This window comes from Pseudoliparis swirei, chromosome 6 (assembly GCF_029220125.1).
Source record: "Pseudoliparis swirei isolate HS2019 ecotype Mariana Trench chromosome 6, NWPU_hadal_v1, whole genome shotgun sequence".
Taxonomy (NCBI): Eukaryota; Metazoa; Chordata; class Actinopteri; order Perciformes; family Liparidae; genus Pseudoliparis; species Pseudoliparis swirei.
The window spans coordinates 29,771,869-29,787,957 of NC_079393.1; the positions used below are offsets into that span (position 1 = coordinate 29,771,869).

Consider the following 16,089-nt stretch of genomic DNA (forward strand, 5'->3'; position numbering starts at 1 on the left):
ACAGGGAACGTCTCCGAGATCGACCGGTCGATCGCGATCGACGGGTTGGCGACCACTGCTCTACGAACTACAAGTAGTCCCGCATTTAGTGAGCGCAGCTCTCTAGTGGGGCAATATGGTACTACAAGCTCCTTAAGATATGATGGAGCATCACCAATCAAGGCTTTGTACGTTAAGAGAAGAATTTTAAAAGTGATTCTTGATTTTACTGGGAGCCAGTGCAGAGCAGCTAGTGCAGGAGTGATGTGATCTCTGTTCTTAGTTTTAGTGAGAACACGAGCTGCAGCATTCTGGATCAACTGGAGGGACCTAAGAGACTTAGAGCAGCCTGATAATAAAGAGTTGACTTAAGAGACTTATAGAGCAGCCTGATAATAAGGAGTTGACCTAAGAGACTTATTAGAGCAGCCTGATAATAAGGAGTTGACCTAAGAGACTTATTAGAGCAGCCTGATAATAAGGAGTTGCAGTAATCCAGTCTCGAAGTAACGAACGCGTGAACCAATTTTTCTGCATCTTTTTGAGACAAGATGTGCCTGATATTTGAAATATTACGTAGATGAAAGAATGCAGTCCTTGAGATTTGCTTTACGTGGGAGTTAAAGGACAAGTCCCGATCAAAGATAACGCCAAGATTCTTTACAGTGGTGTTGGATGCTAGAGCAATGCCGTCTACAGAATCCACATCACCAGATAATTGATCTCTGAGGTGCTTAGGGCCGATTAAAATTACTTCGGTTTTGTCTGAGTTTAACATCAAGAAGTTGCAGGTCATCCATATTTTTATGTCTTTAAGACATGCTTGAATTTTACCGAGTTGGTTGCTCTCCTCTGGTTTTATCGATAAATATAGTTGAGTATCATCTGCATAACAATGAAAGTTTATGGAGTGTTTCCTGATAATATTGCCCAAAGGAAGCATGTATAAGGTAAATAAAATTGGTCCAAGCACGGAACCTTGTGGAACTCCGTGATTAACGTTGAGTGGTTATCGGCGTCATCGTTTACAAATACAAACTGAGATCGATCTGATAAATAGGATTTAAACCAAATTAGTGCCGTGCCTGAAATGCCAATCGACTGCTCCAGTCTCTGTAACAGGATGTCATGGTCAATGGTGTCGAATGCAGCACTAAGGTCTAACAAGACCAGGACAGAGAGGAGTCCTCTATCAGGACTAAGGTCTAACAAGACCAGTACAGAGAGGAGTCCTCTATCAGGACTAAGGTCTAACAAGACCAGGACAGAGAGGAGTCCTCTATCAGCACTAAGGTCTAACAAGACCAGTACAGAGATGAGTCCTCTATCAGCACTAAGGTCTAACAAGACCAGTACAGAGAGGAGTCCTCTATCAGCTCTAAGGTCTAACAAGACCAGTACAGAGATGAGTCCTCTATCAGCACTAAGGTCTAACAAGACCAGGACAGAGAGGAGTCCTCTATCAGCACTAAGGTCCAACAAGACCAGTACAGAGATGAGTCCTCTATCAGCACTAAGGTCTAACAAGACCAGGACAGAGAGGAGTCCTCTATCAGCACTAAGGTCTAACAAGACCAGTACAGAGATGAGTCCTCTATCAGCTCAAAGGTCTAACAAGACCAGTCCAGAGGAGTCCTCTATCAGCTCTAAGGTCTAACAAGACCAGTACAGAGATGAGTCCTCTATCAGCACTAAGGTCTAACAAGACCAGTACAGAGAGGAGTCCTCTATCAGCACTAAGGTCCAACAAGACCAGTACAGAGATGAGTCCTCTATCAGCACTAAGGTCTAACAAGACCAGTACAGAGAGGAGTCCTCTATCAGCACTAAGGTCCAACAAGACCAGTACAGAGAGGAGTCCTCTATCAGCACTAAGGTCTAACAAGACCAGTACAGAGAGGAGTCCTCTATCAGGACTAAGGTCTAACTAGACCAGTACAGAGATGAGTCCTCTATCAGGACTAAGGTCGAACTAGACCAGTACAGAGATGAGTCCTCTATCAGGACTAAGGTCTAACTAGACCAGTACAGAGATGAGTCCTCTATCAGCACTAAGGTCCAACAAGACCAGTACAGAGATGAATCCTCTATCAGCACTAAGGTCTAAGAAGACCAGTACAGAGAGGAGTCCTCTATCAGCACTAAGGTCCAACAAGACCAGTACAGAGAGGAGTCCTCTATCAGGACTAAGGTCTAACAAGACCAGTACAGAGAGGAGTCCTCTATCAGCACTAAGGTCTAACAAGACCAGTACAGAGAGGAGTCCTCTATCAGGACTAAGGTCTAACAAGACCAGTACAGAGAGGAGTCCTCTATCAGCACTAAGGTCTAACTAGACCAGTACAGAGAGGAGTCCTCTATCAGCACTAAGGTCTAACAAGACCAGTACAGAGATGAGTCCTCTATCAGCACTAAGGTCTAACAAGACCAGTACAGATGAGTCCTCTATCAGCACTAAGGTCTAACAAGACCAGTACAGAGAGGAGTCCTCTATCAGCACTAAGGTCTAACAAGACCAGTACAGAGAGGAGTCCTCTATCAGCACTAAGGTCTAACAAGACCAGTACAGAGAGGAGTCCTCTATCAGCACTAAGGTCTAACAAGACCAGTACAGAGAGGAGTCCTCTATCAGCACTAAGGTCTAACAAGACCAGGACAGAGAGGAGTCCTCTATCAGCACTAAGGTCAAACAAGACCAGTACAGATGAGTCCTCTATCAGGACTAAGGTCTAACAAGACCAGTACAGAGAGGAGTCCTCTATCAGCACTAAGGTCTAACAAGACCAGTACAGAGGAGTCCTCTATCAGGACTAAGGTCTACAAGACCAGGACAGAGATGAGTCCTCTATCAGGACTAAGGTCTAACAAGACCAGTACAGAGAGGAGTCCTCTATCAGGACTAAGGTCTAACTAGACCAGGACAGAGAGGAGTCCTCTATCAGCACTAAGGTCTACCAAGACCAGTACAGAGAGGAGTCCTTTATCTGCTGCCATTAAGAGGTCATTTGTAATTTTCACCAGTGCTGTCTCGGTGCTGTGGTGTTTTCTAAATCCTGACTGAAACTCCTCAAATAAACTATTATGATGTAGAAAGTCGCACAACTGATTTGCGACCACTTCCTCCAGGATCTTGGAGAGGAAGGGGAGGTTAGAGATCGGTCTGTAGTTAGCCAACACCTCTGGATCCAGAGTGGGCTTCTTCAGGAGAGGTTTAATAACAGCCACCTTGAAGGAGTGTGGTACGTGGCCTGTTAGCAGAGACACATTGATAATATCTAATAGAGAGCCGCCAATTAAAGGCAAAACGTCTTTAAGCAGCCTCGTCGGGATGGGGTCCAAGAGACAGGTAGACGGGTTAGAAGTAGAAACCGTTGAAGATAATTGGTCACGGTTGATGGGAGAAAAGCCATCCAAATATACACCAGGGCATACAGCGGTTTCCAAGGCCATTCCACTTGAGGACAGATTGGCACTGGTTAAGGGCAAGAGATTATTAATCTTGTCCCTAATAGTTACAATATTTTCATTAAAACCACTTAAGCCCCATTGCCCCACCTGTGGGGCAGATTTGATGTTTTGTTCTAAACTGTCTATAATATTATAATAAACATGAGCAAATATATTGATGTTGTACAACAAATTAAAGAAGACAACTGGGGCTACAAGTATCAGTGAGCCATTTAAACACAACTCAAACACCAACTGAAATAAAAATACAAATATCATAATCATAATTTTGTCAGGTGTCGGCCCACTCAGAACGTTTCCGTAGCTAGCGACATGTAGCTTTGTGCAATCATAAAAGAAGAGATGTTCGAAAGCAAGAGGACTTCACACAGATTCTAAATATCTTTACAGAATCCTTCTGCACCAAAGTATCACGGAGATATAAGCCAAAGAACACAGAAATATTAATCGCTTCATAGCTTTACATTCAGCAAATTCAACATACTTTTGTTCTTGAGAAGAAGAAAAAACGTTTCTCTCCCCTGCATTCCACCTGGCATGGCTTTAGTGTGTGTGTAGGTCCCTTTAAAAACCAGGCAGACTTTTGGGGAAGCGTCATAATCAGCTGTCAGGAAGTTCAATTTCAGCGAATCGGATTTCACATTACAAATATGGCGACGCCTTTCTGTCTCCTATTGGCTCACAGTGCTGTCAATCTTGTCTTTCTTGGTACCAATCGATTCTATTGGCTCTAAATATTCCAATGACGTGTCGTTCTTTAAAATCCGCCCTTCCCCGGCGGAGATATCTGCGCGCAACAGCTGCGCTGTGACAGATCCAAAAACCGGCTTTACGCACAGCACGCACGCGCACAGCACCACTTTGTTTGATCGTTTTTTTATCTTTGATTTACTGTTTTAAAGCCACATAATGATGTATTTGCATGTATTGATCACCACAAGTAAAAGTGAAAGTGAAATAAATGGTTTGGTACATGAGAAAAGTCAAATGGCACAGATGGTGCTTCAATGTGACCAAATGCAAATTTTAGAGACCTCGCCTAAATTCTCTTTACTAAAAAGTCTCCAACTATTGTTCTGCTTTATTTTTTCTGAGTCAAACTTTGCAGAGAGTCTGTTCACAAGTTGTATTATTATCTGGGTGATTTTAGGCCTTTGCTGTGCATCCATCCAGGATATATTCATCCTGAAAGTGCTTTTTTTTCTAATCGAACCTGAAACTTCTATGAAAATAGAAGATTCATCTTTATTTACTCTTAACCAGTAACATATATGCTAATATTTACACATCTGAACAAAAGCTCATTGTGTTCCCTTTATTATAACACCAACATTATTCAAATAGCTTGTGTGGTTGCAGAGCTACACCCTTTTTAGTTTGGGTATGTCATTTCGAGCAGAAACCTAAAAAAACGGGTGGGGCTTAACAGGTTAAAGAAGTTCATAAAGTCATTTCCACTGAGGTCTATAGGAATGCTCGGCTCCACAGAGCTGTGACTCTCTGTCAGCCTGGCTACAGTGCTGAAGAGAAACCTGGGGTTGTTTTTATTTTTTTCTATTACTGATGAGTAATAGGCTGCTCTGGCTCTACGGAGGGCCTTCTTATAAGTTTTAAGACTATCTCGCCAAACTAAGCGGGATTCTTCCAGATGAGTTGAATGCCATATGCGTTCAAGCTTTAAATGACGTTTGTTTTAACCCCTTTTTAAAAAAAAAAACCCCCAAAAAACCCCTTTTAATTTAAAATTTCCCCTTTTTTCCCCCAAAAACCCTTTTTTCCCTAAAAAATTTTGGTTTTCCATTTTTTTGGGTTTAAAAAAAAAAAAAAAATTTTTTTTTTTTGGGGGGGGGGCCCATTTTTTTTTTTCCCCCCCCAAAAATTTTTTAAAAATTTTAAAAAAAAATTTTTAAAAAATTTTCCCCCTTTTTTTTTTAATTAAAAACCTTTTTAAATTTTTTTCCCTTTAACTTTTTTTTAAAAAATTTTAAAAAATTTTGTTTTTTTTTTTAAAAAAAAAAACCCCCAAAAATTTTTAAAAATTTTTTTAAAAAAGGGGGGTTTTTTTTTTTTAAACTTTTTTTTAAAATATATATTTTTGGGGTTTAAAAAAATTTGGGGAAAAACCCCGGGCCAAACCCCCCCGGGGTTTAAAATTTTTTTGGGAAAAATTTTTTAAATTTTAAAAAAACCCCCAAAAGCCCGGGGTTTTTAAAAATTTTAAATGTTTTCCCCCCGGGGGGGTTTTCCGGGGTTTTTTTAAAAAATTTTTTTTTGGGGTTTTTAAAAAAATTTTTTTTTTTTTTTTAAAATTTTCCCCCCCTTTTTTCCCCAAAAGGTTTTTAAATTTATTTTTTTTTTTTTTTGGGGGGGGGGGCCCGGCAAAAAAAAGGGGGGCGGGTTTTTTTCCCCCGGGGGTTTTCCCCCCCTTTTTCCCGGGGTTTTTTCCAAGAAAGGGTTTAAAAAATTTTTTAAAAAAAAAAAAAAACCCCCCCTTTTTTTTAAAAAAAAAATTGGGGGAAAGGGGGTTTTAAAAAATTTTAAAAAAAAATTTATTTTTTTTTTTTTAAAAGGGGGTTTTTTAAAAAAAAAATTTTTTTTTTTAAAAACCCCATTTTGTTTTTAAAATTTTTTCCCCCTTTAAAAGGTTTTTTGGGAAAAAACCCCTTTTTCCCTTTAGGGTTGCAAAATTTCCAAAAATTTTTTTTTCCAGGGGGGGGGGGTTTGTTTTTGGGGGGGCCCCCCCCCCTTTTAATTTTTGGGAAACCCCCAAAAAATTTTTTTTTTTTTTGGGGGTTTGGGGCCCCTTTTTTTTTTTTTTGGGGGGCCCAAAACCCAAAACGGGGGGGCCCCCCCCCCCCTTTTTTCTGAAACGGGGCCCGGAAAAAGGGGGGTAAAATTTTTCTAAAAATTTTTTTTAAAAAAAATTTTTTTTCCGACCCCCCCTTTTCCAGGGGGAAAGGGGGGTTTTTTTTGGGGGGGGAAAAATTTTTTCGGTTTCACCAAAATTGGGTTTAAAATTTTTGGGGCCCGGGCGGGGGTTTGTTTTTTGGGGGTTTTTTTTTTTTTTTCCCCCGGTTTTTTTCCCCCCCCCCCTTTTTTTTTCCTTTTTGGGGTTTTTTTTTGGGGGGGGGTTTTCCTTTTTTTCCCCGTTGGGCCAAAAAAGGGGGGTTTTTTTTTTTTCCCCCCGGGGTTTTTCTTTTTTTTTTTAAAAAACCCCCTTTTTTAAAATTTTTTTTAAAAAAAAAAATTTTTGTTTTTTTTTTGGGGGGAAAAAATTAAAACCCAAACCCAAAAAAAATTTTTAAAAATTTTAAAAAAACCCAAAGGGGGGGGGGAAAACTTTTTAAAAAAAAAAATTTCCCCCAAAAGAAAATTAATTAAAATTTTTGGGGGGTTTTTTTTTTTTTTTGGGTTTTTAAATTTTTGGGGGGGGGGGGGGGGGGGGAAAGGGGGGTGGGGGGAAAAAAAAGGGGGGGTTTTTTGGGTCCTTTTTTTTTTTGGGGGGGCCCCCCGGGAAAATTTTTTTTTGGGGGGGGTTTTTTTGGGGTTAATTGGAAATTTTTTTGGGGGGGGGAAAAATTTTTAAAATTTCCCCCAAAAATTTTTTTTTCCCGGGGGGAAAAAAAAAAGGGGGGAAAAAAAAAAAACCCCCGGGGGGAATTTCCCGGGGGGGGGGGGCCCTTTAAGGAAAAAAAACCCCAAAGGGGAAAAAAAATTATTTTTGGGGGGGGTTTTTTTTGGGTTTTAAAAAATTTGGGGGGGGAAAAAAAAGGGGGGGGGGAGGGGGGGGAAAAGGGGGAAGGGGGGAAAAAAAAAAGGGGGCCCGGGGTAAAAATTAGGGGGGGGGGAAACCCCAAAAAAAATTTTTTTTTTTAACCCCCCCGGGGGGGGGAAAAAATTTCCCGGGGGGGGTCCCCCCCCCCTTTTTTTTTACCGGTAAAAAGGGGGGGTTTAAATGCCTTTTTTTTTTTGGGGGGCCGGGGTGGGGGGGGAAGGGGAAACCCCAAAACCGGGTTTTCCCCCCGGGGGGTGGGGGGGCCCTGTTTAACCCTTAGGGCGGGTTCCTGGGGTGGGTTTTGGTGGGGGAAAAACCCGGGGGGGTTTGGTTGGGGGGGGGTTTTTTTGGGGGTTAAAAAGGGGGGTTTTTTCCCCCAAGGGGGGGGGGGGGTTTTTTTTTTGGGGGGAATAAAAAGGGGTTGGGGGTTTTTTGGGGGGGGAAAAAAACCAGGGAAGGGGGGAAATTTTTTTTGGGGTTTGGGGTTTTGGGGGGGGGGGGGGGTTGGGCGGAAACCTTTTTTTTAAAAAAGAGGGGGGGAAAGGGGAAAGTAAAATTTTTATTTGGGGGGGGGGGGGGGGGGGTTTGGGGGCCCCTGGGGGGGGTTGGGGGGGGGGGGTTTTTTCCCCCGGGTGGGGGGGGGGGGGGGGGGGTTTTTTTTTTTTTTCCCCAGGAGGCCCTTGGGGGGGGGGGGTTTTGGGCCCCAAAATTGGGGGGGGGGTTTTTGGGGTTTTTTTGGGGGGGGGGGGCCCCGGGGCCCCCTTTTTTAAAGCGGCTTTTGAATTTTTCCCCAAGAACCCCCCGGGGGGGTTGTTTTGGGTTTTTTGGGCCCCTTTCCCCCCCCCAAAAGGGGGGGTTTTTTGGGGGGGCCCCCTTTTTTAAAATTTTTTTTCCCCCCCCCCCTTTTTGGGGGAAATTTTTCCCCCCCAAGGGGGTTTTTTTTCCCCCGGTTTTGGGGGCCCCAAAAAAATTTTTTTTTCCCCCCCCCCCCCAAAAACCCCCCCCCCTTTTTTAAAAACCCGGTTTTCCCCCGGGGAAAAAAAACCCGGGTCGGGAAAAAAACCCCCGGGGGCCCCCCCGGATTTTTTTCCCCCCAAATTTTTCCCCCTTTTTTTTTTTTAAAATTTAAAAAAGGGGGGGTTTTTTTAAACCCCCTAAAACAAAAGGGGCCCGGGGTTTTTTTTTGGGGGCCCCCCGGGGGGGTTTTTAACCCCCCAAAAAAACCTATTTTTGGGGGGGTTTCCCAGTAAAAAAAAAGGGGGGTTGGCTAAACCCTTTCCGGGGGGGTTTTTTTTCCCCTTCCCCCCCCCGGGGGGCCCCCCGGGGGAAAGGGGGGGGGGGGCCCGGTTTGGGGCCCCCCTTTCCCCCGGGGGGGGGGGGTTTTTCCCCCCCCCCTTTTTTTTTTTCCCCCGGAAAAAAAACCCCCGGCCCAAACCCCTTTTTTGGGGGTTTTTTCCCCCGGGGGGGAAGGGGTTTTTTTCCCCCCCAAAAAAAATTTAAATTTGGGGTTTTTTGGGGGGGGGGGGGGCCCCCCCCCCCCCCGGGGGGGGGGCCCCCAAAACCCCCCAAAAACCCCCCCCCCCGGGGCCAAAAAAGAATTAAATTTTGGGGGGGGCCCCTTTTCCCCCCAAAACCAAAAAAGTTTTTAAAAAAAAAAAAAAAAAAAACCCCCCCCCGGGGGTTTTTTTTTTTAAAAAAGGGGGTTTTAAAATTTTAAACCCAAAAAATTTTTTTGGGTAAAAAGGAAAAAAATTTTTCCTCAATTACCGTGGGGTTTTTTTTAAAATAAGGGGGTTTTTCCAAAAAATTTTTTTAAATGATTTTAAAAAATTTTTTTCCCCCCCCAAAAAAAAAATTTTTTTTTTCCTTTTAATTTTTTTAATTTTCCCTTTTTTAAAATTTTTTTTTTTTTTTTAAAAAAAATTTTTTTAAAAAAATTTTTTAAAATTTAAATTTTAAAAAAAAATTTTTTTTTTTTTTAAAATTTTTAAAAGGGAAATTTTTTTCCCAAAAAAAAAAAATTTTTTTAAATTAAATTTTAATATTTTTTTTTTTTCCCCTTTTTTTTTAAAAAAAAAAATTTTAAAAAAATTTTTTTTTTGGGGTTTTTTTTTTTTGGGGTTTTTTTTTCCCCCCCCTTTTTTTTTTTTTTTTTTTTTCCCTTTTTTTTTGGGGCCCCTTTTAAATTTTTTGGGAAATGGGGCCTTTTTTTTTTCCCCCTTTTTTAAAACCCATTTTTTTTAAGGGTTTTTCCCCCAAAAAGGGGGGGGTTTGGGGGGGGGGGGCCCGAAAAAATTTCCCCCCCCGGTTTCCCCCCCCCCCAAAAACAAACTTTTTGGGGGGGGGCCCCTTCCCCCCCCCTTTTTTTTAAAATTTTTTCCCCCCCCCCTTTTTTTTTTTAAAAAACCCCCCCTTTTTTTTTTTTTTTAAAAAAACCCCCGGGGGAAAAGGGGTTAAAACCCCCCGGGGGCCCACCCCTTTTTAAAAAATTTTTTTTTTTCCCCCCCCCTTTCCCCCCCGGGCCCCCCAGGGGGGGCCCTTTTTGGAACCCCAAAAATTTGGGCCCCCCGGGGATGGGGAAAAATTTTCCCCCCCAGGGGGTCCTTTTTGGGGGGGGGGGTTTTTTTTTGGGGGGGCCAAAACCCTTTCCCTTTGGGGTTTTTCCCCCCCCCCGGGGGGGGGGGCCCCTTTTTTTTTTAAAAAAAAGGGGGTTGGGAAATCCCCCCCTTTTTTGGGGGCCCTTTGCCCCCCCCTTTCCCTTTTCCCCCCAAAAAAAACCCCCCTTTTGGGGGAAAATTTGGGGTTTTAAAACCCCGGGGCCCCCCTTTGGGTTTTTTCCCCCCCTTTTTTTCCCCCCCCCCTTTTTTTTGGGGGGGTTTTTCCCGTTGGGAAAAAAAGCGGGGGGGGCCCCCCCCAAAAAGACCCCCCGGGGGGGGGGGGGGCCCCCCCCCCAAAAATTTTTTCCCCTTTTTCCCCTTGGGGGGGGGCCCCCCGGGGGGGGGGTTTTTTGGGGGTTGGGGGTTTTTTTTCGGGGCCCCGGGGGGCCCCCGGTTTTCCCCCGGGGGTTTTTCCGGCCTTTTTTTTTTTTTTGGGGGGGGGGGGGGTTGGGGGGTTTTTTCCTTTTTACCCCCTGGGGGGGTTTCCCCCCCTTTTTTTCCCCCTTTAAAAGGGTTTTTTTAGGGGCCCCGGGCTTTTTTTTTTGGGGGGGGGGGTTTAAAAAAAAACCCCCCGGGGGGGGAAAAAACCCCTTCCCCCCCCGGGCCCTTTTTTTTCCCCCCCCTTCCCGGCCCTTTCCAGGGGAAACCTTTTTTTTCCTCCCCCGGGCCCCCCCCAAAAACCCCTTTTTTTTTTGGGGGGGGGGGTTTTTTAAAATTTTTTTTAAATTTGGGGAAAAAATTTTAAAAGGGGGGGCCCCCCAAAAGGGGCCCCCGGGGAAAAAAATTTTTCCTTTTTTTTTTAAACCCCCAAAGGGGCCCCAAAAAAAACCCAAAAAAGGGGGGCCCCCCCCGGGCCGGGGTTTTCCCCGGGTTTTTTTTTCCCCTCGGCCCCGGGAAAAAAAAGGGGGGGGGGGGGGAAAAAAAAAATTTTTCCCCCTTTTTTTTTTTTGGGGAAAAGGGGGAAAAAACCCAAGAAAGGGGGAAAAAGGCCCCCATTCCCTTTTTCCCCCCCCCAAAAAACCCCCCCAAAAATTTTTCCTTTTTTTTTTTGGGTTTTTTTTGGGGGGGAAAAAAATTTTTCCCCAAAATTTTAAAAAATTTTTGTAAAAAAAATTTTTTTTGGGGGGTTTAAAATTTTAAAAAAGGGTTAAAAGGAAGGTTTTTTTAAAAATTTGGGGGAAAAAATTTTTTTTTTGCAATTTTTTCCCGGGAAAATTTTTTTTTTTTAAAAAAAACCCTTTTTTTTTGGGGGTTTTTTTTGGGGTTTTCTTTTTTTTTTTTTTTTTAAAAGGAAAAGGGGGTTTTTTCCCAAAACCCCCCTTTTTTTGTTTTTTTTTTTTAAAAATTTTTTAAAAAAACCCCCCAAAAAAAAGGCCCCCCCCCCAAAAAAAAAAAAAAAAAATTTTTTCCATTTTTTTTAAAATTTTTTTAAAAAAGGGGGTTTTGGAAAATTTTTTTAATTTTTTAAAGGGGTTTACCCCCCCCAAAAACCTTTTTTTTTTAAAAAACCCCCTTTCCCTTTTCCTTTTTGGGGGGGCCCAATTTTTTTTCCCCCTTTTTTTTTTTTAACCCCCAAAAATTTTTTTAAACCTTTTTTTTTAAAAAATTTTTTTAAAAAGGGGAAAAAAAAAAAAATTTAAAAAAAAAAAATTTTTTTAAAATTTTTTAAAAAAATTTTTTTTTAATTTTTAATTTTTTTTAAAAATTTTTTTTTGGGTTTTTTTTTTAAAAAAAATTTTTTAAATTTATAAAAATTTTTTTTAAAAAAAAAAAAAATTTTTTTTAAAAAAAAATTTAAACCCGGGCCCCCTTTTTTTTTAAAAAAATTTTTCCCCAAAAAAATTTTTTTGGGCTTTTTCCCAAAATTTTTCCTTTTGGGGGAAGTTTTAATTTATTTTTTTTTAAAACCCTCCCCCCGGGGGGGGTTTTTTTTTTTGGGGTTTCCCTTTTTTTTTTTTTCCCCCCTTTTGGGGGAAATTTTTTCCCCTTTTTTCCCCCAAAAATTTTTTCCGGGAAAAAAAATTTAAAACCCCAAAAGGGTTTTTTAAATTTAAAAAAACCCCCCAAAAAAAGGGGTTTTTTAATTTTTAAAAAATTTTGGCCAAAAAATTTTTTTTAAAAAAAAAAATTTTTTTTGGGGGAATTTTTAAACCTTAAAAAAAAAAAATTTTTTTTTTGGGGGAAACCCTTTTTTAAAAAAAAGGGGTTTTGGGGGTTTTTTTAAAAAAAAGGGGGGGGGTTTTTTTTTTAAAAAAGGAAAAATTTCCTTTTTTTTTTTGGGGAAGTTTTTTAACCCTTTTTTTTTTTTTTCCCCCCAAAAAATTTTTTTTTTTTTTCCCCCGGGGCTTTTAAAAAAAAAGGGGGCCCCCCCCCCGGGGGGGTTTTCCTTGGGGGCTTTTGGGGGGGGTTTTCCTTTGGGGAAAGGTTTTGGAAAAACCCCCCCGGGGGGGCCCCCTTTTTTTTTTAAATTTTTGGGGAAAAAATTTTTAAAATTTTTTTTTTTCCCCCCCCTTTTTTCCAAAAAGTTTTTCCCCCCCCGGGGGTTTTGGGGGGGTTTTTTCCAAAAAAAGGGGGGGTTTTTAAATTTCCAAAAATTTTCCCCCCCCGGGGGGGTTCCCCGGGGGTTTTTCCCAAGGGGGGGTTTTTTTTTCCCCCCCAAAGGGGGGGGCCCCGGGCCCCCCCGGGGGGGGAAAAACCGGGGGGTTTTTTAAAAATTTTCAAAAAAACCCCCCTTTGTTTTTTTTCCTTAAAAATTTTTTTAAAAAAAAGGGGTTTTTTGGCCGGGGGGTTTTTTTTGGGGGTTTTTTTTTCCCCCCCCCAAAAAAAAGGGGGGGGGTTTTGGGGAAATTTTTTTTTGGGGGAAAAAATTTTAAATACCCCCCCTTTTTTTTTTTAAAAACCCGGAAACCCCCTTCAAACCCCCAAAAAAAATTTTTTTGGGGGTTTTCCCCGGGGGTTTTTTTTTTTTTTAAGCCAAAAAACCCCAAAAACCCAAAAAAAAATTTTGGGGGGGGGGGGGGGTTTTTTTTTTTTAAAATTCCTTTTAAAGGGGTTTGGGGGGGAAAAAAGGGGGGGGGGAGGGGGGGGGGGGGGGAAGAGGGGGGAAAAAAAGGGGTGGGGGGGGTTTTTGGGGGGGGGGCCCCCCCGGGGAAAAACCCCCGGGGGAAAAAAGGGGGGGGTTTTTTTTTCCCTTTTAAAATTTTTTGGGGGGAAAAAAAGGGGAAATTTTTGGGGGGTTTGGGGAAAATTTTGGGGGGTTTTTTTTGGGGGGGGGGGAAAACCCCTTTTTTTTTTTCCCCGGGTTATTTTCCCGGGGGTTGTTTTTTCCCGGGGGGGGGGAAAGGGGGAAACCCGGTTTTTTTAAAAATTTTTTGGGGTTGTTTTCCCCCCCCCCCGGGGGGGGGGGTTTTTGGGGGGGAAAAAAAAACCCCCCCCCAAAAAAAAATAATGGGGGGGGTTTTGGCCCCAAGGGGGAATTTAAAAAAAGGGGGGGGGGGAAAAAAGGGGAAAAAAAAAAAGGGGGGGCCCGGGGGGGGGGGGAAAAGGGGTTTTCCCCCCCCGGGGGGGGCCCCCCGGGGGGGGGGGGGGAAAAAATTTTTGGGGGGGGGTTTTGCGGACCCCCTTTTAAAAAAAGGGGAAAAAAACCCCGGGGGGAAAGGGGCCCCCCCCGGCCCCCAAAACGGGGGGGGAAACCCGGCCCCCTTTTGGGGGGGGGGTTTGCGGGGGGGGGTTTTTTTGGGGGGGGGTTTTTGGGGGAAAAACCCAAAAAGGGGGGGGGTTTTGGGAAAATTTTTGGGGGGGAAACCCGTTGGGGGGGGCCCCCTGGGGGTTTTTTGGGGGAAGGGGGTTTTCCCCCGGGGGGGGGTGGGGGGCCCGGGGAAAGGGGGAAAAGGGGGGCCCGGGGGGGGGGGGGCCCCCTTTTTTGGGTTTTCCCCCAATTTTTTTTCCCCCGGGTTTTTCCCCCAGGGGGGGGGGCCCCCCCGGGGGCCTGGTCCCCCCCTTTAGGGGGGGGGGGCCCCCGGGGTTTGGGGGCTTTTTTTTTTTTTGGGGCGGGGGCGGGGGGAAAAAAAACCCCCGGGGGGGCCCCTGGGGGGCCGGGGGGGGGCTTTTCCCGGGTTTTTTGGGGGGTTTGGGGTTTTGTCCACCCAAAGGGGGGCCTTTTTTTCCCAAAGGGGGGGGAATTTTTTTTTTTCCCCCCCCCCCAAAAAAGGGGGGGGTGGGGGTGGGGGGAAAAATTTTTTTTTCCCCCCCCTTTTTCCCCGGGGGCCCCGGGGGGCCCGGGGGGTTTTGGGTTGCCGGCCCGGGGTTTTTTTTTTCCCCCCCCGGGGTTTTTTTTAACCCCCCCTTTTTTTTTTGGGGGGGTTTAAAAACCCGGGGGGGGCCCCTTTTTTTTGGGGGGTTTGGAAGGAAAAAAAATTTTAAAAAAAAGGGGGTTGGGGGCCCCCCCCCCTTTCTTTTTTTTTTGGGGGGGGGTTTTTTTTGGGGGCCCCAAAAGGGGGGCCCCCGGGGGGCCCCCTTTGGGGGGGGGGGCCCCCGGGTTTTTTTTTTTTGGGGGGGCCGGGGGGGGGCCCTTTTTTCCCTTTTTGGGAATTTTTGGGGTTTTTTTTTTTTGGGTTTGGGGGTTTCCCCCCCCCTTTTTTGGGGGGGTTTTTTTTGGGGCCCCTTTGGGTTTTTCCCCCTTTAAAAACCCCCCTTAAAAAGGGGGGGGGGAAAAAATTTTCCCCCCCAAACCGGGTTTTTCCCCTTGCCCCCAACCCCCTTTTTGGGGGGGGTTTTTTTTTTTCCCCCCCGGGGGGGGGCCCCCCGGGAACCCCGGGGGGGGGTTTTTTTTTCCCCCCGGGGGGTTCCCAAAAAAAAATTGGGGAAACCCCCCCCCCCGGGGGTTTTTTTTAAACCCCCCCGGGGGGGGTTTCCCTTTGGGGGGCCCCCCCCCCTTTTTGGGTGGGGGGGGCCCTTTTTTTTTTTTAAAAGGGGTTTTTGGGGTTTTTTTGGGGGGGTTTTTTTTTTTGGGGTTTGGGGGGGTTTTTTTTTCCCCCCGGAAAAAAAACCCCGGGGGCCCCCCCCCAATTGCCCCCCCCTTTGCCCCCCCCTTTTGGGGGAAAACCCCCTTTAAAAGGGCCCCGGGGGGGGGGTTTTTAAAAAAAAAACCCCCCCAGGGGGGGGTTTTTAAAAAACCCCCCCCTTTTTTTTTTTCCCCCCCCTTTTTTAAAGCCCCTTCCCCCTTTTTTGGGGGGGGGCCCCAAAAAGGGGGAAAAAAAAAAAGGGGAAAAAAAGGGGGGAAAAAAAAGGGGGGGGAAAAAAAGGGAGGGGAAAAAAAAGGGGGGGGGGGGGGGGGTTTTTTTTTTCCCCCCCCCCCCCCGGGGGGGGCCCCCCCCGGGGCCGGCCCCGGGGGGGATTCCCCCGGGGAAAAAGGGGGTTTTTTTTTTTTTTTTAAAAGGGGGGGGGGGGAAAAAAAAACCCCTTTGGGTTGGGGGCCCCCCTTGGGGGAAAAAAGGGGGGGGGCCCCCCCTTTTTTCCCCCCTTTTCGCGTTTTTTTTTTTTTTTTCCCCCCCCTTTTAACCCCCCCCCCCAAAAAGGGGTTTTGGGGGGGCCCCCCCTTTAAAAAAACCCCCCCCCCTTTTTTTTTTCCCCCCGGGGGTTGGTTTAATTTAAAAAAAAATTTTTTTTTTTGGGGGAAAAAATTTTCCCAAATTTTTTTTTGGGGGGGCCCCCTTTTTTTTTTTTTCCCCCCCCGGGGGCCCCAAAAAGGGGGGGGGGGGAAAAAAAAAGGAAAAAAAAAAAAAAAAAGAATTTTTTCTTTTTTAAAATTTTTTTTTTAAAAGGGGGGGCCCCCGGGGGGGGGGCCCCCCCGGGGGGAAAAAAATTTTTTTTTGGGGGGGGGGAAAAGGGTTTAAAAAAAAGGGAAAAGGGGGTTTTCGGGGGGTTTTTTTGGGGGGAAAAAAACCCTAAAAATTTTCCCCTTTTTTTTGGGGGAAAAATTTTTTTTTAAAACCAAATTTCTTTAAAAAAAAAAATTTTTTGGGAAAAAGGGGGGCCCCGGGCCCCTTTTCCCCCCTGGGGGGGGGGGGGAAAAAAAAAAAAAAGGGGTTTTTTTGGGGGGTTTAACCTTTTTTAAATTTAAAAAAAAACCGGGAAAAAAAAAAAACCCCCCCTTTTTTGGGTTTCCAAGGGGGCAGGGGGGGAAAAAATTTTTTAAAAAGGGAAATTTTT

The 16,089-nt window shown here is 44.5% G+C and overlaps 1 protein-coding gene and 1 non-coding gene across 2 annotated transcripts in view; both read left to right on the forward strand.

The window, feature by feature from the left end:
- The window catches only part of zgc:56622 (uncharacterized protein LOC326033 homolog), a 218,308-nt gene that overhangs the window by 151,043 nt on the left and 51,176 nt on the right, over positions 1-16,089 (forward strand). The gene's annotated exons all lie outside the window — the stretch shown is intronic.
- On the forward strand, positions 10,884-11,013 carry LOC130196022 (small nucleolar RNA SNORA31). Its single transcript, XR_008832171.1, has one exon. It is a non-coding gene; the product is annotated as a small nucleolar RNA SNORA31 (small nucleolar RNA).